The sequence below is a fragment of the Arachis stenosperma genome, chromosome 4 (genome assembly GCF_014773155.1).
Source record: "Arachis stenosperma cultivar V10309 chromosome 4, arast.V10309.gnm1.PFL2, whole genome shotgun sequence".
NCBI lineage: Eukaryota > Viridiplantae > Streptophyta > Magnoliopsida > Fabales > Fabaceae > Arachis > Arachis stenosperma.
In genome coordinates, this window is record NC_080380.1 from 60,470,418 (window position 1) to 60,490,525 (window position 20,108).

General features: G+C 40.5%; 1 non-coding gene across 1 annotated transcript; it reads right to left on the reverse strand.

Moving 5' to 3' along the window:
* Positions 1 to 4,505: 4,505 nt before the first annotated feature.
* Positions 4,506 to 4,609, reverse strand: LOC130977308 (small nucleolar RNA R71). Its single transcript, XR_009085006.1, has one exon. It is a non-coding gene; the product is annotated as a small nucleolar RNA R71 (small nucleolar RNA).
* Positions 4,610 to 20,108: the final 15,499 nt, after the last annotated feature.

The window sequence follows — 20,108 nt, forward strand, 5'->3', positions numbered from 1 at the left end:
GACTAGATAAAACATACTAGAATTTTGTGAAATTAATGTGTATAGAATGAAACTTTCTTGAATTTGAGCATAAGTTTTAGAAAATGTATTAAACTTTGATAAATTAAAATTTTTTGAACAAACCTAACCTCAACAACAATATGAAGAGGGGCAACACAGCTATGAAGAATTGAAATATTAACAAACCCCTCATCTTATTTATTCAGAAAAAATAAAAATTTTCAATGAATCTGGTTCATATATATCTCAAAGAATTGTACTAATAAAAGAACAGCCAATGAACAAAATATTCAAACCTGCTAAATGAAACTCCATGCCATATTTCCTTCACAATCTGTAATTTTAAATTAAACCCTCTTTATTCAAGTGAGAAACTAAGTCTACAAGACAAAGAAAAATATGAACCAAACTATGACATTGACCTTCAAAATGTTAACTATAAGCACCCTTTTGAAAGTTGCTTCAAAATGTTAACTATAAGCACCCTTCAAAATGAACCAAGGAAATCTAACACTATTAATTTTCTATCAGAAAAAATGAGGTCAAAAATATAAGTTCAAATTTGTTATTAAAAAAAAGAAACAAATAATTAAGGCAGAGTCATGTGTTAACATCTCTGAGATTTTTCCGTTGTTAAAAAGGTATGGAGCTAAGATTGGAACACAGAGTCAGGTAGCAGCAGTGATGAGCGGACAATTTATACGCTTTTTGGCATTGTTTTTAGGTAGTTTTTAGTAAGTTCAAGCTACTTTTAGGGATGTTTTCATTAGTTTTTATGTTAAATTCACATTTCTGGACTTTACTATGAGTTTGTGTGTTTTTCTATGATTTCAGGTAATTTCTGGCTGAAATTGAAGGACTTGAGAAAAACTCTGAAAAAGGCTGACAAAAGGACTGCTGATGCTGTTGGAATCTGACCTCCCTGCACTCGAAATGAATTTTCTGGAGCTACAGAACTTCAAATGGCGCGACCTCAACGGCTTTGGAAAGTAGACATCCAGAGCTTTCCAGCAATATATAATAGTCCATACTTTATTCGGGAATTGACGACGTAAAGTGGCGCTCAACGCCAAGTACATGCTGCTGTCTGGAGTTAAACGCCAGAAACACGTCATAACCCGGAGTTGAACGCCAGAAACACGCTATAACTCGGTGTTCAACTCCAAGAAAAGCATCAGCTCGTGGATAGACCAATCTCAGCCCAAACATACACCAAGTGAGCCCCGGAAGTGGATTTATGCATCAATTACTTACTTCTGTAAACCCTAGTGACTAGTTTATTATAAATAGAACTTTTTACTAGTGTATTAGAGATCTTGGGACGATTAGTTCTCAGATCATGGGGGCTGGCCATTCGGCCATGCCTGAACCTTTCACTTATGTATTTTCAACGGTGGAGTTTCTACACACCATAGATTAAGGGTGTGGAGCTCTGCTGTACCTCAAGTTTCAATACAATTACTATTATTTTCTATTCAATTCTCTTTTATTCTTATTCCAAGATATATGTTGTACTTCAACTTGATGAATGTGATGATCCGTGACACTCATCATCATTCTCACCTAAGAACGCGCGTGACTGACAACCACTTCCATTCTACCTTAGGCCGGGCGCATATCTCTTAGATTCCCCAACAGAATCTTCGTGGTATAAGCTAGATAGATGGCGGCATTCGTGCGAATCCGGAAAGTCTAACCTTGTCTGTGGTATTCCGAGTAGGATTCCGGGAATCCGAAAAGTCTAACCTTGTCTGTGGTATTCCGAGTAGGATTCCGGTATTGAATGACTGTGACGAGCTTCAGACTCCTGAAGGCTGGGCGTTAGTGACAAACGCAAAAGAAACAAGGGATTCTATTCCAACTTGATTGAGAACCGACAGATAATTAGCCGCGCTGTGACAGAGCATTTGGACCATTTTCAATGAGAGGATGGGATGTAGCCATCGACAAGGGTGATGCCTCCAGACGATTAGCCATGCAGTGACAGCGCATAGGACCATTTTTCCGAGAGGATGAAAAGTAGCCATTGACGACGGTGATGCCCTACATACAGCTTGCCATGGAAAGGAGTAAGAAGGATTGGATGAATGTAATAAGAAAGTAGAAATACAAGAGGAGCACAGCATCTCCATACGCCTATCTGAAATTCCCACTATTGATTTACATAAATGTTTCTATCCCTTTTTATTTTATTTATCTTTATTTATCCAATCTAATCACATTTGACTTTATGAGTCCACTTAACTGGGATTTACAAGATGACCATAGCTTGCTTCATACCAACAATCTCTGTGGGATCGACCCTTACTCACGTAAGGTATTACTAGGACTACCCAGTGCACTTGCTGGTTAGTTGTGCGAAGTTGTGAACCATGGCATTGACACCAAGTTTTTGGCGCCATTGCCAGGGAAAGAAAAAAGCAATGAATTTTACAAAATGCAATAACATATAAATCACAATTTCGTGCACCAAGTTTTTGGCGCCGTTGCCGGGGATTGTTCGAGTATGGACAACTGACGGTTCATCTTGTTGCTCAGATTAGGTAATTTTCTTTTCAAAAATCTTTTTTCAAAATTTTCTTTTCTTTTTTCAAAATCCAAAAAAATTAATAAAATCATAAAAATAAAAAATATTTTGTGTTTCTTGTTTGAGTCTTGAGTCAATTTTTAAGTTTGGTGTCAATTGCATGCTTTAAAAATTTTTTTCTTGTATTTTTCGAAAATTCCATGCATTCATAGTGTTCTTCATGATCTTCAAGTTGTTCTTGACAAGTCTTCTTGTTTGATCTTGATGATTTCTTGTTTTGTGTTGTTTGTTGTTTTTCATATGCATTTTTTGTTGTTAGAGTCCATGAATTAAAGATTTCTAAGTTTGGTGTCTTGCATGTTTTCTTTGCATAAAAAATTTTTCAAAAATATGTTCTTGATGTTCATCATGATCTTCAAAGTGTTCTTGGTGTTCATCTTGACATTCATAGTGTTCTTGCATGCATCATGTGTTTTGATCCAAAATTTTTATGTTTTGGGTCATAATTGTATTTTTCTCTCTCATAATTAAAATATTCAAAAATCAAAAAAATATCTTTTCCTTATTTTTCTCATAATTTTTGAAAATTTGAGTTGACTTAGTCAAAAATTTTCAAAATTAGTTGTTTCTTACAAGTCAAGTCAAATTTTCAATTTTAAAAATCTTATCTTTTCAAAATCTTTTTCAAAAATTATATCTTTTTCATTTTTTTCTATTTTTCGAAAATTTCAAAAATCTTTTTCAAAATCTTTTTCTTATCTTTATATCATATTTTCGAAATTACACTAACAATTAATGTGATTGATTCAAAAATTTGAAGTTTGTTACTTTCTTGTTAAGAAAGGTTCAATCTTTAAGTTCTAAAATCATATCTTTTAGTTTCTTGTTAGTTAAGTAATTTTAAAAATTAAATCTTTTTCAAACATATCTTATCTTATCTTCTTATCTTATCTTTTTATCATATCTTTTTCAAAAATTTATCTTTTTCAAAAATTTGATTTCAAAATATCTTATCTAACTTCTTATCTTCTTATCTTTTCAAATTTGACTTTAATATCTTTTTCAACTAACTATTTGACTTTTTGTTTGTTTCTTATCTTTTTCAAAACCACCTAACTACTTTTCCCTCTCTAATTTTCGAAAATATCTCATCTCTTTTTCAAAAAATTCTTTTCGTTTTAAATTTTAATTTTGATTATATCTTATCTTTAATTTTCGAAATTACTAACCCCTTTTTCAAAATTATTTTCGAAATTCTCCCTCTCTTTTCTTCTTCTATTTAATTATTTATTTACTAACACTTTTCTTCACCTCTCTTCATCTAAATATCCGAACCCACTCTTCTTCACTCTTCTCCCCTTTCTTTTTCTACTAACATAAAGGAATCTATATACTGTGACATAGAGGATTCCTCTTTCTTTTCTTGTTTTCTTCTCTTTCATATGAGCAGGAACAAGGACAAAAGCACTCTTGTTGAAGCTGATCCTGAACCTGAAAGGACTTTGAAGAGGAAACTAAGAGAAGCTAAACTACAACAATCCAGAAGTAACCTTTCAGAAATTTTCAAACAAGAGAAGGAGATGGCAGCCGAACCCAATAATGATAATGCAAGAAGGATGCTTGGTGACTTTACCAAACCCACGTCCAAATTTGATGGAAGAAGCATCTCCATTCCTGCCATTGGAGCAAATAATTTTGAGCTGAAACCTCAGCTAGTTGCCTTAATGCAACAAATTACAAGTTCTATGGACTTCCATCTGAAGATCCTTATCAGTTTTTAACTGAGTTCTTGCAGATCTGTGAGACTGTTAAGACGAATAGAGTAGATCCTGAAGTCTACAGGCTCATGCTTTTCCCTTTTGCTGTAAGAGAGAGAGCTAAAATATGGTTGAATTCACAACCTAAGGATAGCCTGGACTCCTGGGATAAGCTGGTCACGGCCTTCTTGGATAAATTCTTTCCTCCTCAAAAGCTGAGCAAGCTTAGAGTGGATGTTCAGACCTTCAAACAAAAAGATGGTGAATCCCTCTATGAAGCTTGGGAAAGATACAAGGAGTTGACCAAAAGGTGTCCATCTGAAATGTTTTCAGAATGGACCATATTAGATATATTCTATTATGGTCTATCTGAGTTTTCAAAAATGTCATTGGATCATTCTGCAGGTGGATCTATTCACCTAAAGAAAACGCCTGAAGAGGCTCAAGAACTCATTGACATGGTTGCAAATAACCAATTCATGTACACTTCTGAGAGGAATTCCGTGAATAATGGGACACCTCAGAGGAAGGGAGTTCTTGAAATCAATGCTCTGAATGCCATATTGGCTCAGAATAAAGTGTTGACTCAGCAAGTCAACATGATCTCTCAAAGTCTGAATGGATGGCAAAATGCATCCAACAGTACTAAAGAGGCAGCTTCTGAAGAAGCTTATGATCCTGAGAACCCTGTAATGGCAGAGGTTAATTACATGGGTGGACCTTATGGAAACACCTATAACTCATCATGGAGAAATCACCCAAATTTCTCATGGAAGGATCAACAAAAGCCTCAACAAGGCTTTAATAATGGTGGACGCAATAGGCTGAGAAATAGCAAGCCTTTTCCATCATCTTCTCAGCAACAGACAGAGAATTCTGAACAAAGCACATCCAATTTAGCCAATCTAGTCTCTGATCTGTCAAAAGCCACTTTCAGTTTCATGAGTGAAACAAGATCCTCCATCAAAAATCTGGAGGCACAAGTGGGCCAGCTGAGTAAGAAAGTCATTGAAACTCCTCCCAGTATTCTCCCAAGTGTAAAACCCGGTTAATTAACGGCTAATTAACCTATAAATGAGAATTTATTTTGGAAAGCCTAAAATGTGATTTTTATGGCTAAATGTGATAGAGGAGACTGAGACGAGAATTTTGGTACCAATTTTATAGAATTCGGACCAAGATTGGACCGAACGGGCCAAACCGGGCCAACCGGACCCAAAGTGGGCCCTTGGCCCAACATAACTTAACCAAAACCCTAGTTTTCAGCACTCTCCCTCCTCATTTGCTACACATTCACGCTGAAATGGTGGAGAGGAAGGGAAGAACATTCTCTCAACTTCTCTCTCTCACTTGATCTTCAAACCACCATAACTTTTGATCTAGAGCTCCGATTGCCGCTCCGTTTGCGGCCACGCGTTCACCGCGGAGAGCTCTACAAAACCCATATAATCAATCTTGAGGTAAGCCACAAGTTTCTGTTCGAAATTCCAGCCCTTATTTTCGAGTTTCATGGGTGAAATGTTGAGATTTTGGGTTCTTTGATGTTATAGGACCCAACTCTCTTAAAGGAGAAGGTTAATCTTGTCTCCTTGGATCTTGGGTGTGGTAAGATTCTCAACCCTAGTGTAATTTGTGATTTTATGATGTTTGGGTTTTGAGATGTTGTGTATGGGTATGATGGTTGGGGCTTAGGTTGTGTATATGTGAATATTGGAGCTTGATTGGTGACTTCGAAAAGCTTGGAAAGGGTATGGTGGTGAAAAATCTGTTCTTGGAGGTTTTGAGGCCTTGAGAGCTTGTGGATAAGTGGTTTGGAAGTGCTCCGGTGGAACTTGGGAAAAATCGGCTAAGGTATGGTTTCGGTTTCCCGTATCTAATATGTAATGTGGTAGGAAATACTTAGGCTAGAGGCCCTAAGATAGGCATTGAATGGTTGATGTTGTTGAATGATTGAGATATATGATGTGGTCATATATGTGATGATGCTTATTGATGCCTTGGTGGTATGATGTATGAGGAATATGCATGTTGTGATATATGCTTGATGATTGGTTATGGTTGAATTGTGGGTTGAACCATGTTGATGGTGAGTATGATATTGATTATGTACAATGATGATTTATTGGAATTGATGTTGTTGAGAATTGGCATGAGGAATAGTATATGATATGTCAATATGTTTGAGTTTGAGCCACTTGGGTGAAGTGGGGTAAAATGATGGGATAGTGATTTTGGTAAAATGTGGTAATGTGTCAATGTGTGAGTTGAGGAGGCTTGATGTTGGATTTGATACATTTTGAATTGATTTCAAAGAAAAGGGATGAAATTGGCATGTTTTGATTGATTTTGGAAAGAGTTGAAAATGGTTTGTTTTGAAAATGGCATATTGTGGTTTTGTATGAAAATATGGTTTTTGGGCATACTTTGACGGGACATAACTTGGACTACGGATCTCCGTTTTTACCAAATCTGTTTAGAAATGAAATTGGATCCGAGATGTCCATACCGTTCAAAGAACGGGTGAAAAATGATTTAAAATGAGGAAGTTATGTCCATTGGAAGATAGGGGTTTGAATCGGTGAATTTCTGCAGCCTTTAACTTAGAAAATTTTTTAGCAGAATGACCCCTTGCGCGTGGGCGCACCTGGTGCGTACGCGCCGATCTTCCAGGAAGCGCCATCCACGCGTGTGCGTGGTATGCGCGGGCGCGCCGATTGTGCTGCACCCAATGCCCAGCCATTTCCCAGAGAGTTATGCCAGAACTGTGCCGGTGTTGTGCCTGGGGCACGAGAACACCCACGCGTACGCGTGGTTGAAGCGTACGCGTCGATTGGCAAATTGTTAACCCACGCGTCAGCGTGCTTGGCGCTTGCGCGTCGATGAAGTTTTGAGGCCATCCGCGCGTGCGCGTGGAGTGCGCGTATGCGTGGCCCTGTTTTCATCCCAAAGTTGATTTTTGAGTTTTAAAAGCCAAATCTCATACTTCTAAGCCTCCGATCTCACCACTTATATCATAAATCATTATGATATGCCTAGCTATGAGAGAAGGAGCTAGTGGATGTGGTAACTTGCGAGTGAAGCAAGGGAAAATGAATGATCATTGGGGATCATTGATGATTATGTGAGATGTGGAGGATGGTGGTGGAAGTGCTTGTTATGCCATTTGCCGAAGAGCCGTAATGGTTTATGGAATTGGCTGATTCTGGATTGAACCGTGAGCCGGAATAGCTGTGTATGCTATGGATATTGGCTGGTTATGGATTTAACCGTGAGCCGGAATGGCTGATATGGATGTTGATCCATGGATGAGAATTCATGCATGTTTATGCTGAATTATTGATAATTGTGATTTGCACTTCCACTATCGGAGTTGTAAGTTTCCCTGGGTAGTAGCAGTGGCTAGCCACCACGTGCTCCAGGTTGAGACTTGATACTCTTTTGACACTATGCCATAAGTGTGACCGGGCACTGTGAAAGACCCGGATGAGCTCACCCCCCGTAAACATTCACCGGTGAGGGTAATGGATATGGATCATGTTTATGATCAAGTTTACGCCGAGTATAACTCGAGTTGGGGATGCATCACAGAGGGACAGTCCAATGGTTAGCGACCAGGACTTGTCGGGTTGGCTCTATAACCGACAAGATGATATCATCGGCCACTAGGGACAGGCATTCATCATATGCATACTATATGAATTGTTTGAGATTGCCTGTTTGACTGCATATTACTTGTTAATTGTCTAAATGCCTTAATTGTTCCTATTTGTATATTCCTTGTTTGATATAACTGTGTTTGCTACATTACACTCCTGTTGGTGGTTGGGGAGGTTTGAAGGAATTGGAAAGAGAAGTATTAGTTAGACTGAAGAATCTTTAGTCAGATACCCTTATATGGTTTAGCTTGTTTATAAGCTTTAATATTATCTGGAGGAAGTTCTAGGATTGCCTTCGGCTTTCCTCTATTTATTATGTATTATATATGTGGAAGCTGTTACCATGCTGGGGACCTCTGGTTCTCACCCATGCGGATTTTGTGGTTTTCAGATGCAGGACGTGAGGTTTCCCGCTGAGGCATGCTGGAGACTTCTAGATTTGCGAAGATTCCTTGTTCTTGGGGACTCTGTTTAGTTTATATGTTTTGCTTAGATACTTTTATCTCCATTAAATAATACAAACTGTGATGACTCCTCTTATGGGAGATTTTGGAGAATAGGTTTTATGTATTTTTGTGTCCCTTTGGGTTTCCTTTGGGGTTTCCTTATTTTATCATATGTATATATTGTTATGCTCGGACCGGTTATCTTCGCAGCCGGATCTCGAGTCTTGATATTCCTGTTTTTGACACTCCTTTGTATATATATAATCTCGCGTTGGTTTATCCTTGTTCGTTACGTTACCGATCGGAGTGTTGCGCTTTTGAGTTGCGGTTTTTATTTACCCCTTTTTCTACAAAGGCTCCTAGTTATAATCAATCATTCATACTACTATACGTACTAAATTTTTATTATAGAGGTCGTAATACCTTGCCATCTCTGAATTATGACTTAAGCATAAGGCTCTGTATGGTAGGGTGTTACATTATGGTATCAGAGCAGTTCGTTCCTGTAGAGCCTGAGGGATGGACTGATTATGCTTCTGTGCATTCTCTGTGTGTGTGTTATGTGCTATTAGTATATCTGCTTGATATAGTTGGCATAAACGTTCACGAGCATGCATTTGGGACTTTGAAGCACTAGACTTCCGATATTGAGACTGATCAACTTAATATCGATTGTTGGGTGTGTATAGGAACCAGATGGCGCCTCGTGGACGCGGTAGAGGTAGTGTGAGAGGTCGTACGAATGCTCGTGCACCGGAGAATAACTCGAATAACCCGGTAGACCTTATGGCGGCATTGGGGAACATGGCTGCGGCCTTGTGGGCCACTGCAGAGGCTCTTGGACAACAGATGAGCAACCATGGCAACGACGGAAATGGAGCTCAGGGACCAATAGAGATCAGAACTTCCGTTGTGTTGGTGAACAAGTGTGGGGTTGCTGAAGAGTATGTGAAGAAGGCAGCTGCTGAGAGAGGGAGTCACAAGGGATCATTCCCATGGAACCGAGAGAAGAGCTTTGCACCTAGAGGTCCGCCTTTCAAGCGGGGAGGCTCTTTTAGGAGGCCCAATAACAACAACTCCCAAGGAAAAAGGTTTGGAAAGCAGCCACAGAATGAGCAAGCTTGCGCTAGGTGTGGAAGTCACCATCCGGGAGTCCCGCGCATGGCCGGATGGGGTTTGTGCTACTTCTGTGGTAAGGCGGGACATAAGGTCCCAAACTGCCCGGAGAAGAAAAAACAAGGTGCAGGAAAAGCACAGCAGACTGGTCGGGTGTTCACCACTTCAGCTATATGTGCCGAGGGATCTGAGACACTTATTAGAGGTAACTGTGAAATGGCTGGTCAAACTTTAAATGCTTTATTTGATTCGGGAGTATCACATTCATTCATTGCATTTGAGAAAGCCCATGAGTTAGGGTTGAAGATTATAACCTTAGGTTATGATCTAAGAGTGTACAATGCTACCCATGAAGCCACGGTAACTAGGCTAGGATGTCCGGAAGTTTCCTTTAGGTTCAAGCAGCGTGATTTTGTTCATGACTTAATCTGCTTGCCGATGATTGGTCTTGATCTTATCTTGGGATTGGACTGGTTATCTAAGAACCATGTCCTGCTTGATTGTTCTACAAAGTCGGTGTACTTTATGCCGGAAGATACTGAAGGACCGGTCGTGATGAATAATTATTACTTGAATTCGATGATGGTGAATTGTTCCGGAACCGAATGTCAGGGTATCTTGTTGTTAACGCGGGCGTTTCGGGAGATGATCAAAGGTTGGAACAGATTCCGGTTGTGTGTGAGTTTCCGAAAGTGTTTCCCGATGATATTGATGAGTTTCCACCTAACCGAGAGGTCGAGTTCGCTATTGAATTGGTGCCCGGGGCGGGACCAATCTCAAGTGCTCCTTATAGGATGTCACCGTTAGAGATGAACGAGCTAAAGTCTCAGTTAGAGGATTTGTTGGAAAAGAATTTTATACGGCCAAGTGTCTCTCCATGGGGTGCTCCAGTGTTACTGGTAAAGAAGAAAGATGGGAGTATGCGGCTCTGTGTGGATTACAGGCAGTTGAACAAGGTTACAATAAAGAATAAGTACCCATTGCCAAGAATTGATGATCTCATGGATCAGTTACAAGGAGCTGGAGTTTTCTCCAAGATTGATTTGCGATCCGATTATCACCAGATAAGGGTGAGGGATGAGGATATCCCTAAGACCGCTTTCAGGACTCGTTATGGTCATTACGAGTACACTGTGATGTCCTTTGGGTTGACGAACGCTCCTGCGATATTTATGGATTACATGAATAGAGTTTTCCGTCCGTTTCTGGATAAATTCGTTGTTGTCTTCATTGATGACATACTGATTTATTCCAAGACTGAAAAAGAGCATGCGGAACACTTGAGGACCGTGTTGCAGATTCTAAAGGAGAAGAAACTCTATGCAAAACTGTCTAAGTGTGAGTTTTGGAAGAGTGAGGTGAAGTTTTTGGGTCACGTGGTGAGTAAGAAGGGAATAGCAGTAGATCCATCTAAGGTGGGGGCGGTGATGGATTGGAAACAACCAACTACCATAACAGAGATAAGGAGTTTTCTGGGTTTAGCTGGCTATTACCGAAGATTTATCAAGGGCTTTTCACAGATAGCTTTGCCAATGACAAAGTTAACCCGCAAAGACACTCCATTTGTTTGGACTCCTGAGTGTGAGGAGAGCTTTCAGACATTGAAGAAAAAGTTGACCATTGCACCTGTGTTAGTGTTACCTGAGCCGAATGAGCCATTTGAGGTGTATTGTGATGCCTCATTGAAGGGTTTAGGGTGCGTGCTGATGCAACATCGTAATGTGGTGGCGTATGCCTCACGACAGTTGAGACCGCATGAAGTTAGTTACCCTACGCACGATTTGAAACTCGCTGCGGTTGTGTTTGCCTTGAAGGTGTGGAGACATTATCTCTATGGGGTTAAGTTCCAAGTTTTCTCTGATCATAAGAGCTTGAAGTACCTCTTTGATCAGAAAGAGCTCAATATGAGGCAGAGAAGGTGGATGGAATTGTTGAAAGACTACGACTTTGAGTTGCATTACCACCCGGGAAAGGCGAACGTAGTGGCGGATGCGTTAAGTCGGAAGTCGTTATATGCGGCTTGGATGATGCTTCAAGAGGAGAAGTTGCTCAAGGGATTTGAGAGTCTAAAAATCGGTGCTCGAGAAGTATCCGGAACTTTGTGTTTGAGCCGATTAGAGATCTCAAGTGATTTTAAGACCGAACTCCTAAAGGCTCATCAAAATGATGAAGCATTATGGAAGGTGTTACCGGCTATTGAGCAAGGAAAACGGTGGAGAGTGTCGGAAGAAAAAGATGGGTTATGGAGGTTCAAGGGTAGGATCATTGTGCCGGATGTTGGCACTTTGAGGCAAGATATTTTAAAAGAGGCACACAAAAGCGGATTCTCCATTCACCCGGGAAGTACTAAGATGTACCATGATTTAAAGGCGATGTTTTGGTGGCCGGGTATGAAGAATGATGTGGCGGAATATGTTTCAAAGTGCTTAACTTGTCAGAAGGTAAAGATTGAACATCAAAGACCTTCCGGGATGTTGCAACCTTTAGAGATTCCACAATGGAAGTGGGAAAGTATTGCAATGGACTTTGTGTCGGGATTGCCAAGGACTAGGACTGGTTTTGATGCTGTTTGGGTGATTGTGGACCGACTGACGAAGTCAGCTCACTTTTTGTCCATTCGTATGACTTACACCCTTGAGGAGCTAGCACGGTTATACATAAAGGAGATTGTGAGACTTCATGGTGTACCTGCTACTATAATCTCTGATAGAGATTCTCGTTTCACTTCAAGGTTTTGGGGTGCATTTCAGAAAGCTTTTGGAACCCGATTAAGCTTGAGCACGGCTTACCATCCTCAAACAGATGGTCAATCTGAGAGGACGATTCAAACATTAGAAGATATGTTGAGAGCTTGTGTTTTGGACCAACCGGTGAGTTGGGATCGGTATATGCCATTAGTGGAGTTTGCATACAATAATAGTTATCATGCGAGCATCGGAATGGCTCCGTATGAGGCCTTGTATGGGAGGAAATGCCAATCTCCACTATGTTGGTATGAAGCTGGGGAGAAAGCTTGTTGGGGCCGGAAATGATAGCTGAGACTACTGAACGAGTCAAGAAAATCCGTGATAGGATGCTTACGGCGCAGAGTCGTCAGAAGAGTTACGCCGATCAAAGGCGAAAGCCCTTAGAATTTGAGGAAGGAGATCATGTTTTCCTTAAGGTTACTCCGACTACGGGAGTAGGTAGGGCAATTAAGGCAAAGAAGTTGAATCCTCGATACATTGGTCCATTTCAAATCCTGGAGAGGATTGGACCGGTGGCGTATCGGATGGCTCTGCCACCTCATCTTTCGAACCTGCACGACGTGTCTCACGTGTCGCAGCTTCGGAAGTACACTCCTGATGCTAGCCATGTGTTGGAACCTGAATCGGTTCAGTTGAGGGAAGATTTGACGCTTCCAGTGGCTCCGGTCAGAATTGATGATACTAGTATTAAACGGTTGCGTGGAAAAGATGTTTCTTTAGTGAAAGTGGCTTGGAGTCGAGGCGGTGTTGAGAAACACACTTGGGAACTTGAGTCGGAGATGCGAACGGATTATCCGCATTTATTTTGGAAAGCCTAAAATGTGATTTTTATGGCTAAATGTGATAGAGGAGACTGAGACGAGAATTTTGGTACCAATTTTATAGAATTCGGACCAAGATTGGACCGAACGGGCCAAACCGGGCCAACCGGACCCAAAGTGGGCCCTTGGCCCAACATAACTTAACAAAAACCCTAGTTTTCAGCACTCTTCCTCCTCATTTGCTACACATTCACGCTGAAATGGTGGAGAGGAAGGGAAGAACATTCTCTCAACTTCTCTCTCTCACTTGATCTTCAAACCACCATAACTTTTGATCTAGAGCTCCGATTGCCGCTCCGTTTGTGGCCACGCGTTCACCGCGGAGAGCTCTACAAAACCCATATAATCAATCTTGAGGTAAGCCACAAGTTTCTGTTCGAAATTCCAGCCCTTATTTTCGAGTTTCATGGGTGAAATGTTGAGATTTTGGGTTCTTTGATGTTATAGGACCCAACTCTCTTGAAGGAGAAGGTTAATCTTGTCTCCTTGGATCTTGGGTGTGGTAAGATTCTCAACCCTAGTGTAATTTGTGATTTTATGATGTTTGGGTTTTGAGATGTTGTGTATGGGTATGATGGTTGGGGCTTAGGTTGTGTATATGTGAATATTGGAGCTTGATTGGTGACTTCGAAAAGCTTGGAAAGGGTTTGGTGGTGAAAAATCTGTTCTTGGAGGTTTTGAGGCCTTGAGAGCTTGTGGATAAGTGGTTTGGAAGTGCTCCGGTGGAACTTGGGAAAAATCGGCTAAGGTATGGTTTCGGTTTCCCGTATCTAATATGTAATGTGGTAGGAAATACTTAGGCTAGAGGCCCTAAGATAGGCATTGAATGGTTGATGTTGTTGAATGATTGAGATATATGATGTGGTCATATATGTGATGATGCTTATTGATGCCTTGGTGGTATGATGTATGAGGAATATGCATGTTGTGATATATGCTTGATGATTGGTTATGGTTGAATTGTGGGTTGAACCATGTTGATGGTGAGTATGATATTGATTATGTACAATGATGATTTATTGGAATTGATGTTGTTGAGAATTGGCATGAGGAATAGTATATGATATGTCAATATGTTTGAGTTTGAGCCACTTGGGTGAAGTGGGGTAAAATGATGGGATAGTGATTTTGGTAAAATGTGGTAATGTGTCAATGTGTGAGTTGAGGAGGCTTGATGTTGGATTTGATACATTTTGAATTGATTTCAAAGAAAAGGGATGAAATTGGCATGTTTTGATTGATTTTGGAAAGAGTTGAAAATGGTTTGTTTTGAAAATGGCATATTGTGGTTTTGTATGAAAATATGGTTTTTGGGCATACTTTGACGGGACATAACTTGGACTACGGATCTCCGTTTTTTACCAAATCTGTTTAGAAATGAAATTGGATCCGAGATGTCCATACCGTTCAAAGAACGGGTGAAAAATGATTTAAAATGAGGAAGTTATGTCCATTGGAAGATAGGGGTTTGAATCGGTGAATTTCTGCAGCCTTTAACTTAGAAAATTTTTTAGCAGAATGACCCCTTGCGCGTGGGCGCACCTGGTGCGTACGCGCCGATCTTCCAGGAAGCGCCATCCACGCGTGTGCGTGGTATGCGCGGGCGCGCCGATTGTGCTGCACCCAATGCCCAGCCATTTCCCAGAGAGTTATGCCAGAACTGTGCCGGTGTTGTGCCTGGGGCACGAGAACACCCACGCGTACGCGTGGTTGAAGCGTACGCGTCGATTGGCAAATTGTTAACCCACGCGTCAGCGTGCTTGGCGCTTGCGCGTCGATGAAGTTTTGAGGCCATCCGCGCGTGCGCGTGGAGTGCGCGTATGCGTGGCCCTGTTTTTATCCCAAAGTTGATTTTTGAGTTTTAAAAGCCAAATCTCATACTTCTAAGCCTCCGATCTCACCACTTATATCTTAAATCATTATGATATGCCTAGCTATGAGAGAAGGAGCTAGTGGATGTGGTAACTTGCGAGTGAAGCAAGGGAAAATGAATGATCATTGGGGATCATTGATGATTATGTGAGATGTGGAGGATGGTGGTGGAAGTGCTTGTTATGCCATTGGCCGAAGAGCCGTAATGGTTTATGGAATTGGCTGGTTCTGGATTGAACCGTGAGCCGGAATAACTGTGTATGCTATGGATATTGGCTGGTTATGGATTTAACCGTGAGCCGGAATGGCTGATATGGATGTTGATCCATGGATGAGAATTCATGCATGTTTATGCTGAATTATTGATAATTGTGATTTGCACTTCCACTATCGGAGTTGCAAGTTTCCCTGGGTAGTAGCAGTGGCTAGCCACCACGTGCTCTAGGTTGAGACTTGATACTCTTTTGACCCTATGCCATAAGTGTGACCGGGCACTGTGAAAGACCCGGATGAGCTCACCCCCCGTAAACATTCACCGGTGAGGGTGATGGATATGGATCATGTTTATGATCAAGTTTACGCCGAGTATAACTCGAGTTGGGGATGCATGACAGAGGGACAGTCCAATGGTTAGCGACCAGGACTTGTCGGGTTGGCTCTATAACCGACAAGATGATATCATCGGCCACTAGGGACAGGCATTCATCATATGCATACTATATGAATTGTTTGAGATTGCCTATTTGACTGCATATTACTTGTTAATTGTCTAAATGCCTTAATTGTTCCTATTTGTATATTCCTTGTTTGATATAACTGTGTTTGCTACATTACACTCCTGTTGGTGGTTGGGGAGGTTTGAAGGAATTGGAAAGGGAAGTATTAGTTAGACTGAAGAATCTTTAGTCAGATACCCTTATATGGTTTAGCTTGTTTATAAGCTTTAATATTATCTGGAGGAAGTTCTAGGATTGCCTTCGGCTTTCCTCTATTTATTATGTATTATATATGTGGAAGCTGTTACCATGCTGGGGACCTCTGGTTCTCACCCATGCGGATTTTGTGGTTTTCAGATGCAGGACGTGAGGTTTCCCGCTGAGGCATGCTGGAGACTTCTAGATTCGCGAAGATTCCTTGTTCTTGGGGACTCTGTTTAGTTTATATGTTTTGCTTAGATACTTTTATCTCCATTAAATAATACAAACTGTGATGACTCCTCTTATGGGAGATTTTGGAGAATAGGTTTTATTTATTTTTGTGTCCCTTTGGGTTTCCTTTGGGGTTTCCTTATTTTATCATATGTATATATTGTTATGCTCGGACCGGTTATCTTCGCAGCCGGATCTCGAGTCTTGATATTCCTGTTTTTGACACTCCTTTGTATATATATAATCTCGCGTTGGTTTATCCTTGTTCGTTACGTTACCGATCGGAGTGTTGCGCTTTTGAGTTGCGGTTTTTATTTACCCCTTTTTCTACAAAGGCTCCTAGTTATAATCAATCATTCATACTACTATACGTACTAAATTTTTATTATAGAGGTCGAAATACCTTGCCATCTCTGAATTATGACTTAAGCATAAGGCTCTGTATGGTAGGGTGTTACACCAAGCAATACAGAAGAGAATCCAAAAGGAGAGTGCAAGGCCATTGATGTAATCAATATGGCCGAATGCACAAGGGAGGAGGAGGACGAAAATCCTAGTGAGGAAGACCTCCTGGGACGTCTCTCAAGCAAGAAGGAATTTCCTATTAAGGATCCAAAGGAATCTGAGGCTCATATAGAGACCATAGAGATTCCATTAAATCTACTTCTGCCATTCATGAGCTCTGAAGACTATTCTTCCTCTGAAGAGGATAAAGATGTGACTGGAGAGCAAGTTGCTCAATATTTAGGAGCTATCATGAAGCTGAATGCCAAGTTGTTTGGTAATGAGACTTGGGAAAGTGAACCTCCCTTGCTCATTAATGAACTAGATACCTGGATTCAGCAAATTTTACCTCAAAAGAGACAAGATCCTGGCAAGTTCTTAATACCTTGTACCATAGGCACCATGACCTTTGAAAAAGCTCTATGTGATCTGGGGTCAGGGATAAATCTTATGCCACTCTCTGTAATGGAGAAGCTGGGGATCATTGAGGTATAACCTGCCTTGTTCTCATTACAATTGGTAGACAAGTCATTGAGACAAGCTTATGGAATAGTAGAGGACGTGTTAGTAAAGGTTGAACGCCTTTACATCCCTGCTGATTTCATAATCTTAGACACTAGGAAGGAAGAGGATGAATGCATCATCCTTGGAAGACCTTTCCTAGCTACAGCAAGAGTTGTGATAGAAGTCAACAGAGGTGAATTAGTCCTTCAATTGAATGGGGACTACCTTGTGTTTAAGGCACATAGCCATCCTTCTGTGACAAAAGAGAGTAAGCATAAAGAGCTTTTCTCAATTCAGAGTCAAGAAGAGCCCCCACAGTCAAACTCTAAGTTTGGTGTTGGGAGGCCACAACCAAACACTAAGTTTGGTGTTAAGACCCCATACCCAAACTCTAAGTTTGGTGTTGGGACTATACAACATTGACCTGATCACCTGTGAGGCTCCATGAGAGCTCACTGTCAAGCTAATGACATTAAAAGAGCGCTTGTTGGGAGGCAACCCAATTTTATTTATCCAATTTTTATTCTATTTTATTTTATTGTTATTTTGTGTTTTATTAGGTACATGATCATGTGGAGTCACAAAAAAAATATAAAAATTAAAAACAGAATCAAAAATAGCAAAAGAAAAATCACACCTTGGAGGAAGGACAGACTGGCGTTCAACGCCAGTAAGGAGCATCTGGCTGGCGTTCAACCCCAGAACAGAGTATGAATCTGGCGCTGAACGCCAGAAACAAGCAACATTCTAGCGTTTGAACGCCAGGAATGTGCCTTGAGAAAAGCTGGCGCTGAACGCCAGTAACAAGCATGGAACTGGCGTTCAACGCCAGAAACATGCTACATATGGGCGTTGAACGCCCAGAACATGCTTCACATGGGCGTTGAACGCCCAGAGTGTGCATCATCTCGGCGTTTAAACACCAGAATGGTGTGCAGAGGCATTTTACATGCCTAATTGGTGCAGGGATGTAAATCCTTGACACCTCAGGATCTGTGGACCCCATAGGATCATCTCAGGACCTGTGAACCCCACAGGATCCCCACCTACCTCACCCTCTCTCTCCATTCATGGTCATCCCTTCTGTTTTTCATTTACCACCTACATCTATCCACTCTTCCCCATACACCCCACCTACCTTTAAAATTCAAATTCTCTTTCCCACCCAATCCCACCCATATAGCCGAATACACACATCCCTCAATCTCCTCCATATCTTCTTCTTATTCTTTATCTTTTCTTTCTTCTCTTGCTCGAGGGCGAGCAATTTTCTAAGTTTGGTGTGGTAAAAGCATAGCTTTTTGCTTTTCCATAACCATTAATGGCACCTAAGGCCAGAGACATCCAAAAAAAAAAGAAGAGAAAAAAGGGAAGACAAAAGCTTCCACCTCTGAGTCATGGGAGATGGAAAGACTCATGTAAAGGGTTTATAGCTCAGTGGTAGAATATTTGACTGCAAATCAAGAGATCCCTGAGATACCTCAGGGGATAAATTGTCCTCCACACAATTATTGGGAGCAACTAAGGATAGGAACACCAAAATTACTAGGGATCATGCAACAGAAGCAAGGAAGAGACATAAAGGAGCTCAAAAAGCACCATTGGACCTTCAAGAAGGCGCCACCCTCACTCAGGTGTATTCATTCCTTGTTCTTATTTCTTTCTGCTTTTCGGTTTTTATGCTGTGTTTATCAATGTTTTGTGTCTCTACTTCATGATCATTAGTAGTTAGTAACTATGTCTTAAAGTTATGAATAATTCCATGAATCCTTCACCTCTCTTAAATAAAAAAATGTTTTAATTCAAAAGAACAAGAAGTACATGAATTTCGAATTTATCCTTGAAATTAATTTAATTATATTGATGTGGTGATAATACTTTTTGTCTTCTGAATGAATGCTTAAACAGTGCATATTTTTTGATCTTGTTGTTTATGAATGTTAAAATTGTTGGCTCTTGAAAGAATGATGAACAAAGAAAAATGTTATTGATGATCTGAAAAATCATGAAATTGATTCTTGAAGCAAGAAAAAGCAGTGAAAAAGAAAGCTTGCGAAAAAAAAGAGAGAAATGGCGAAAAAAAATAATAGAAAGAAAAAGAAAAAGCAAGCAGAAAAAGCCAATAGCCCTTAAAACCAAAAGGCAAGGGTAAAAAGGATCCAAGGTTTTGAGCATCAATGGATAGGAGGGCCCAAGGAAATAAAATCCAGGCCTAAGCCGCTAAATCAAGCTGTCCCTAACCATGTGCTTGTGTCATGAAGGTCCAAGTGTAAAGCTTGAGACTGAGTGGTTAAAGTCGTGATCCAAAGCTAAAGAGTGTGCCTAAGAGCTCTGGACACCTCTAACTGGGGACTTTAGCAAAGCTAAGTCACAATCTGAAAAGGTTCACCCAGTTATATGTCTGTGGCATTTATGTATCTGGTGGTAATACCGGAAAACAAAGTGCTTAGGGCCACGGCCAAGACTCATAAGTAGCTGTGTTCAAGAATCAACATGCTTAACTAGGAAAGTCAATAACACTATCCAAAATTCTAGGTTCCTAGAGAAGCCAATCATTCTAAACTTCAAAGGAAAAAGTGAGATGCCAAAACTGTTCAGAAGCAAAAAGCTACAAGTCCATCTCATCTAATTATAATTAATATTCATTGATATTCTGAATTTATAGTATATTCTCTTCTTTTTATCCTATTTGATTTTCAGTTGCTTGGGGACAAGCAACAATTTAAGTTTGGTGTTGTGATGAGCGGATAATTTATACGCTTTTTGGCATTGTTTTTAGGTAGTTTTTAGTAAGTTCAAGCTATTTTTAGGGATGTTTTCATTAGTTTTTTTGTTAAATTCACATTTCTGGACTTTACTATGAGTTCGTGTGTTTTTCTGTGATTTCAGGTAATTTCTGGCTGAAATTGAAGGACTTAAGCAAAACTCTGAAAAAGGCTGACAAAAGGACTGCTGATGCTGTTGGAATCTGACCTCCCTGCACTCGAAATGGATTTTCTGGAGCTACAGA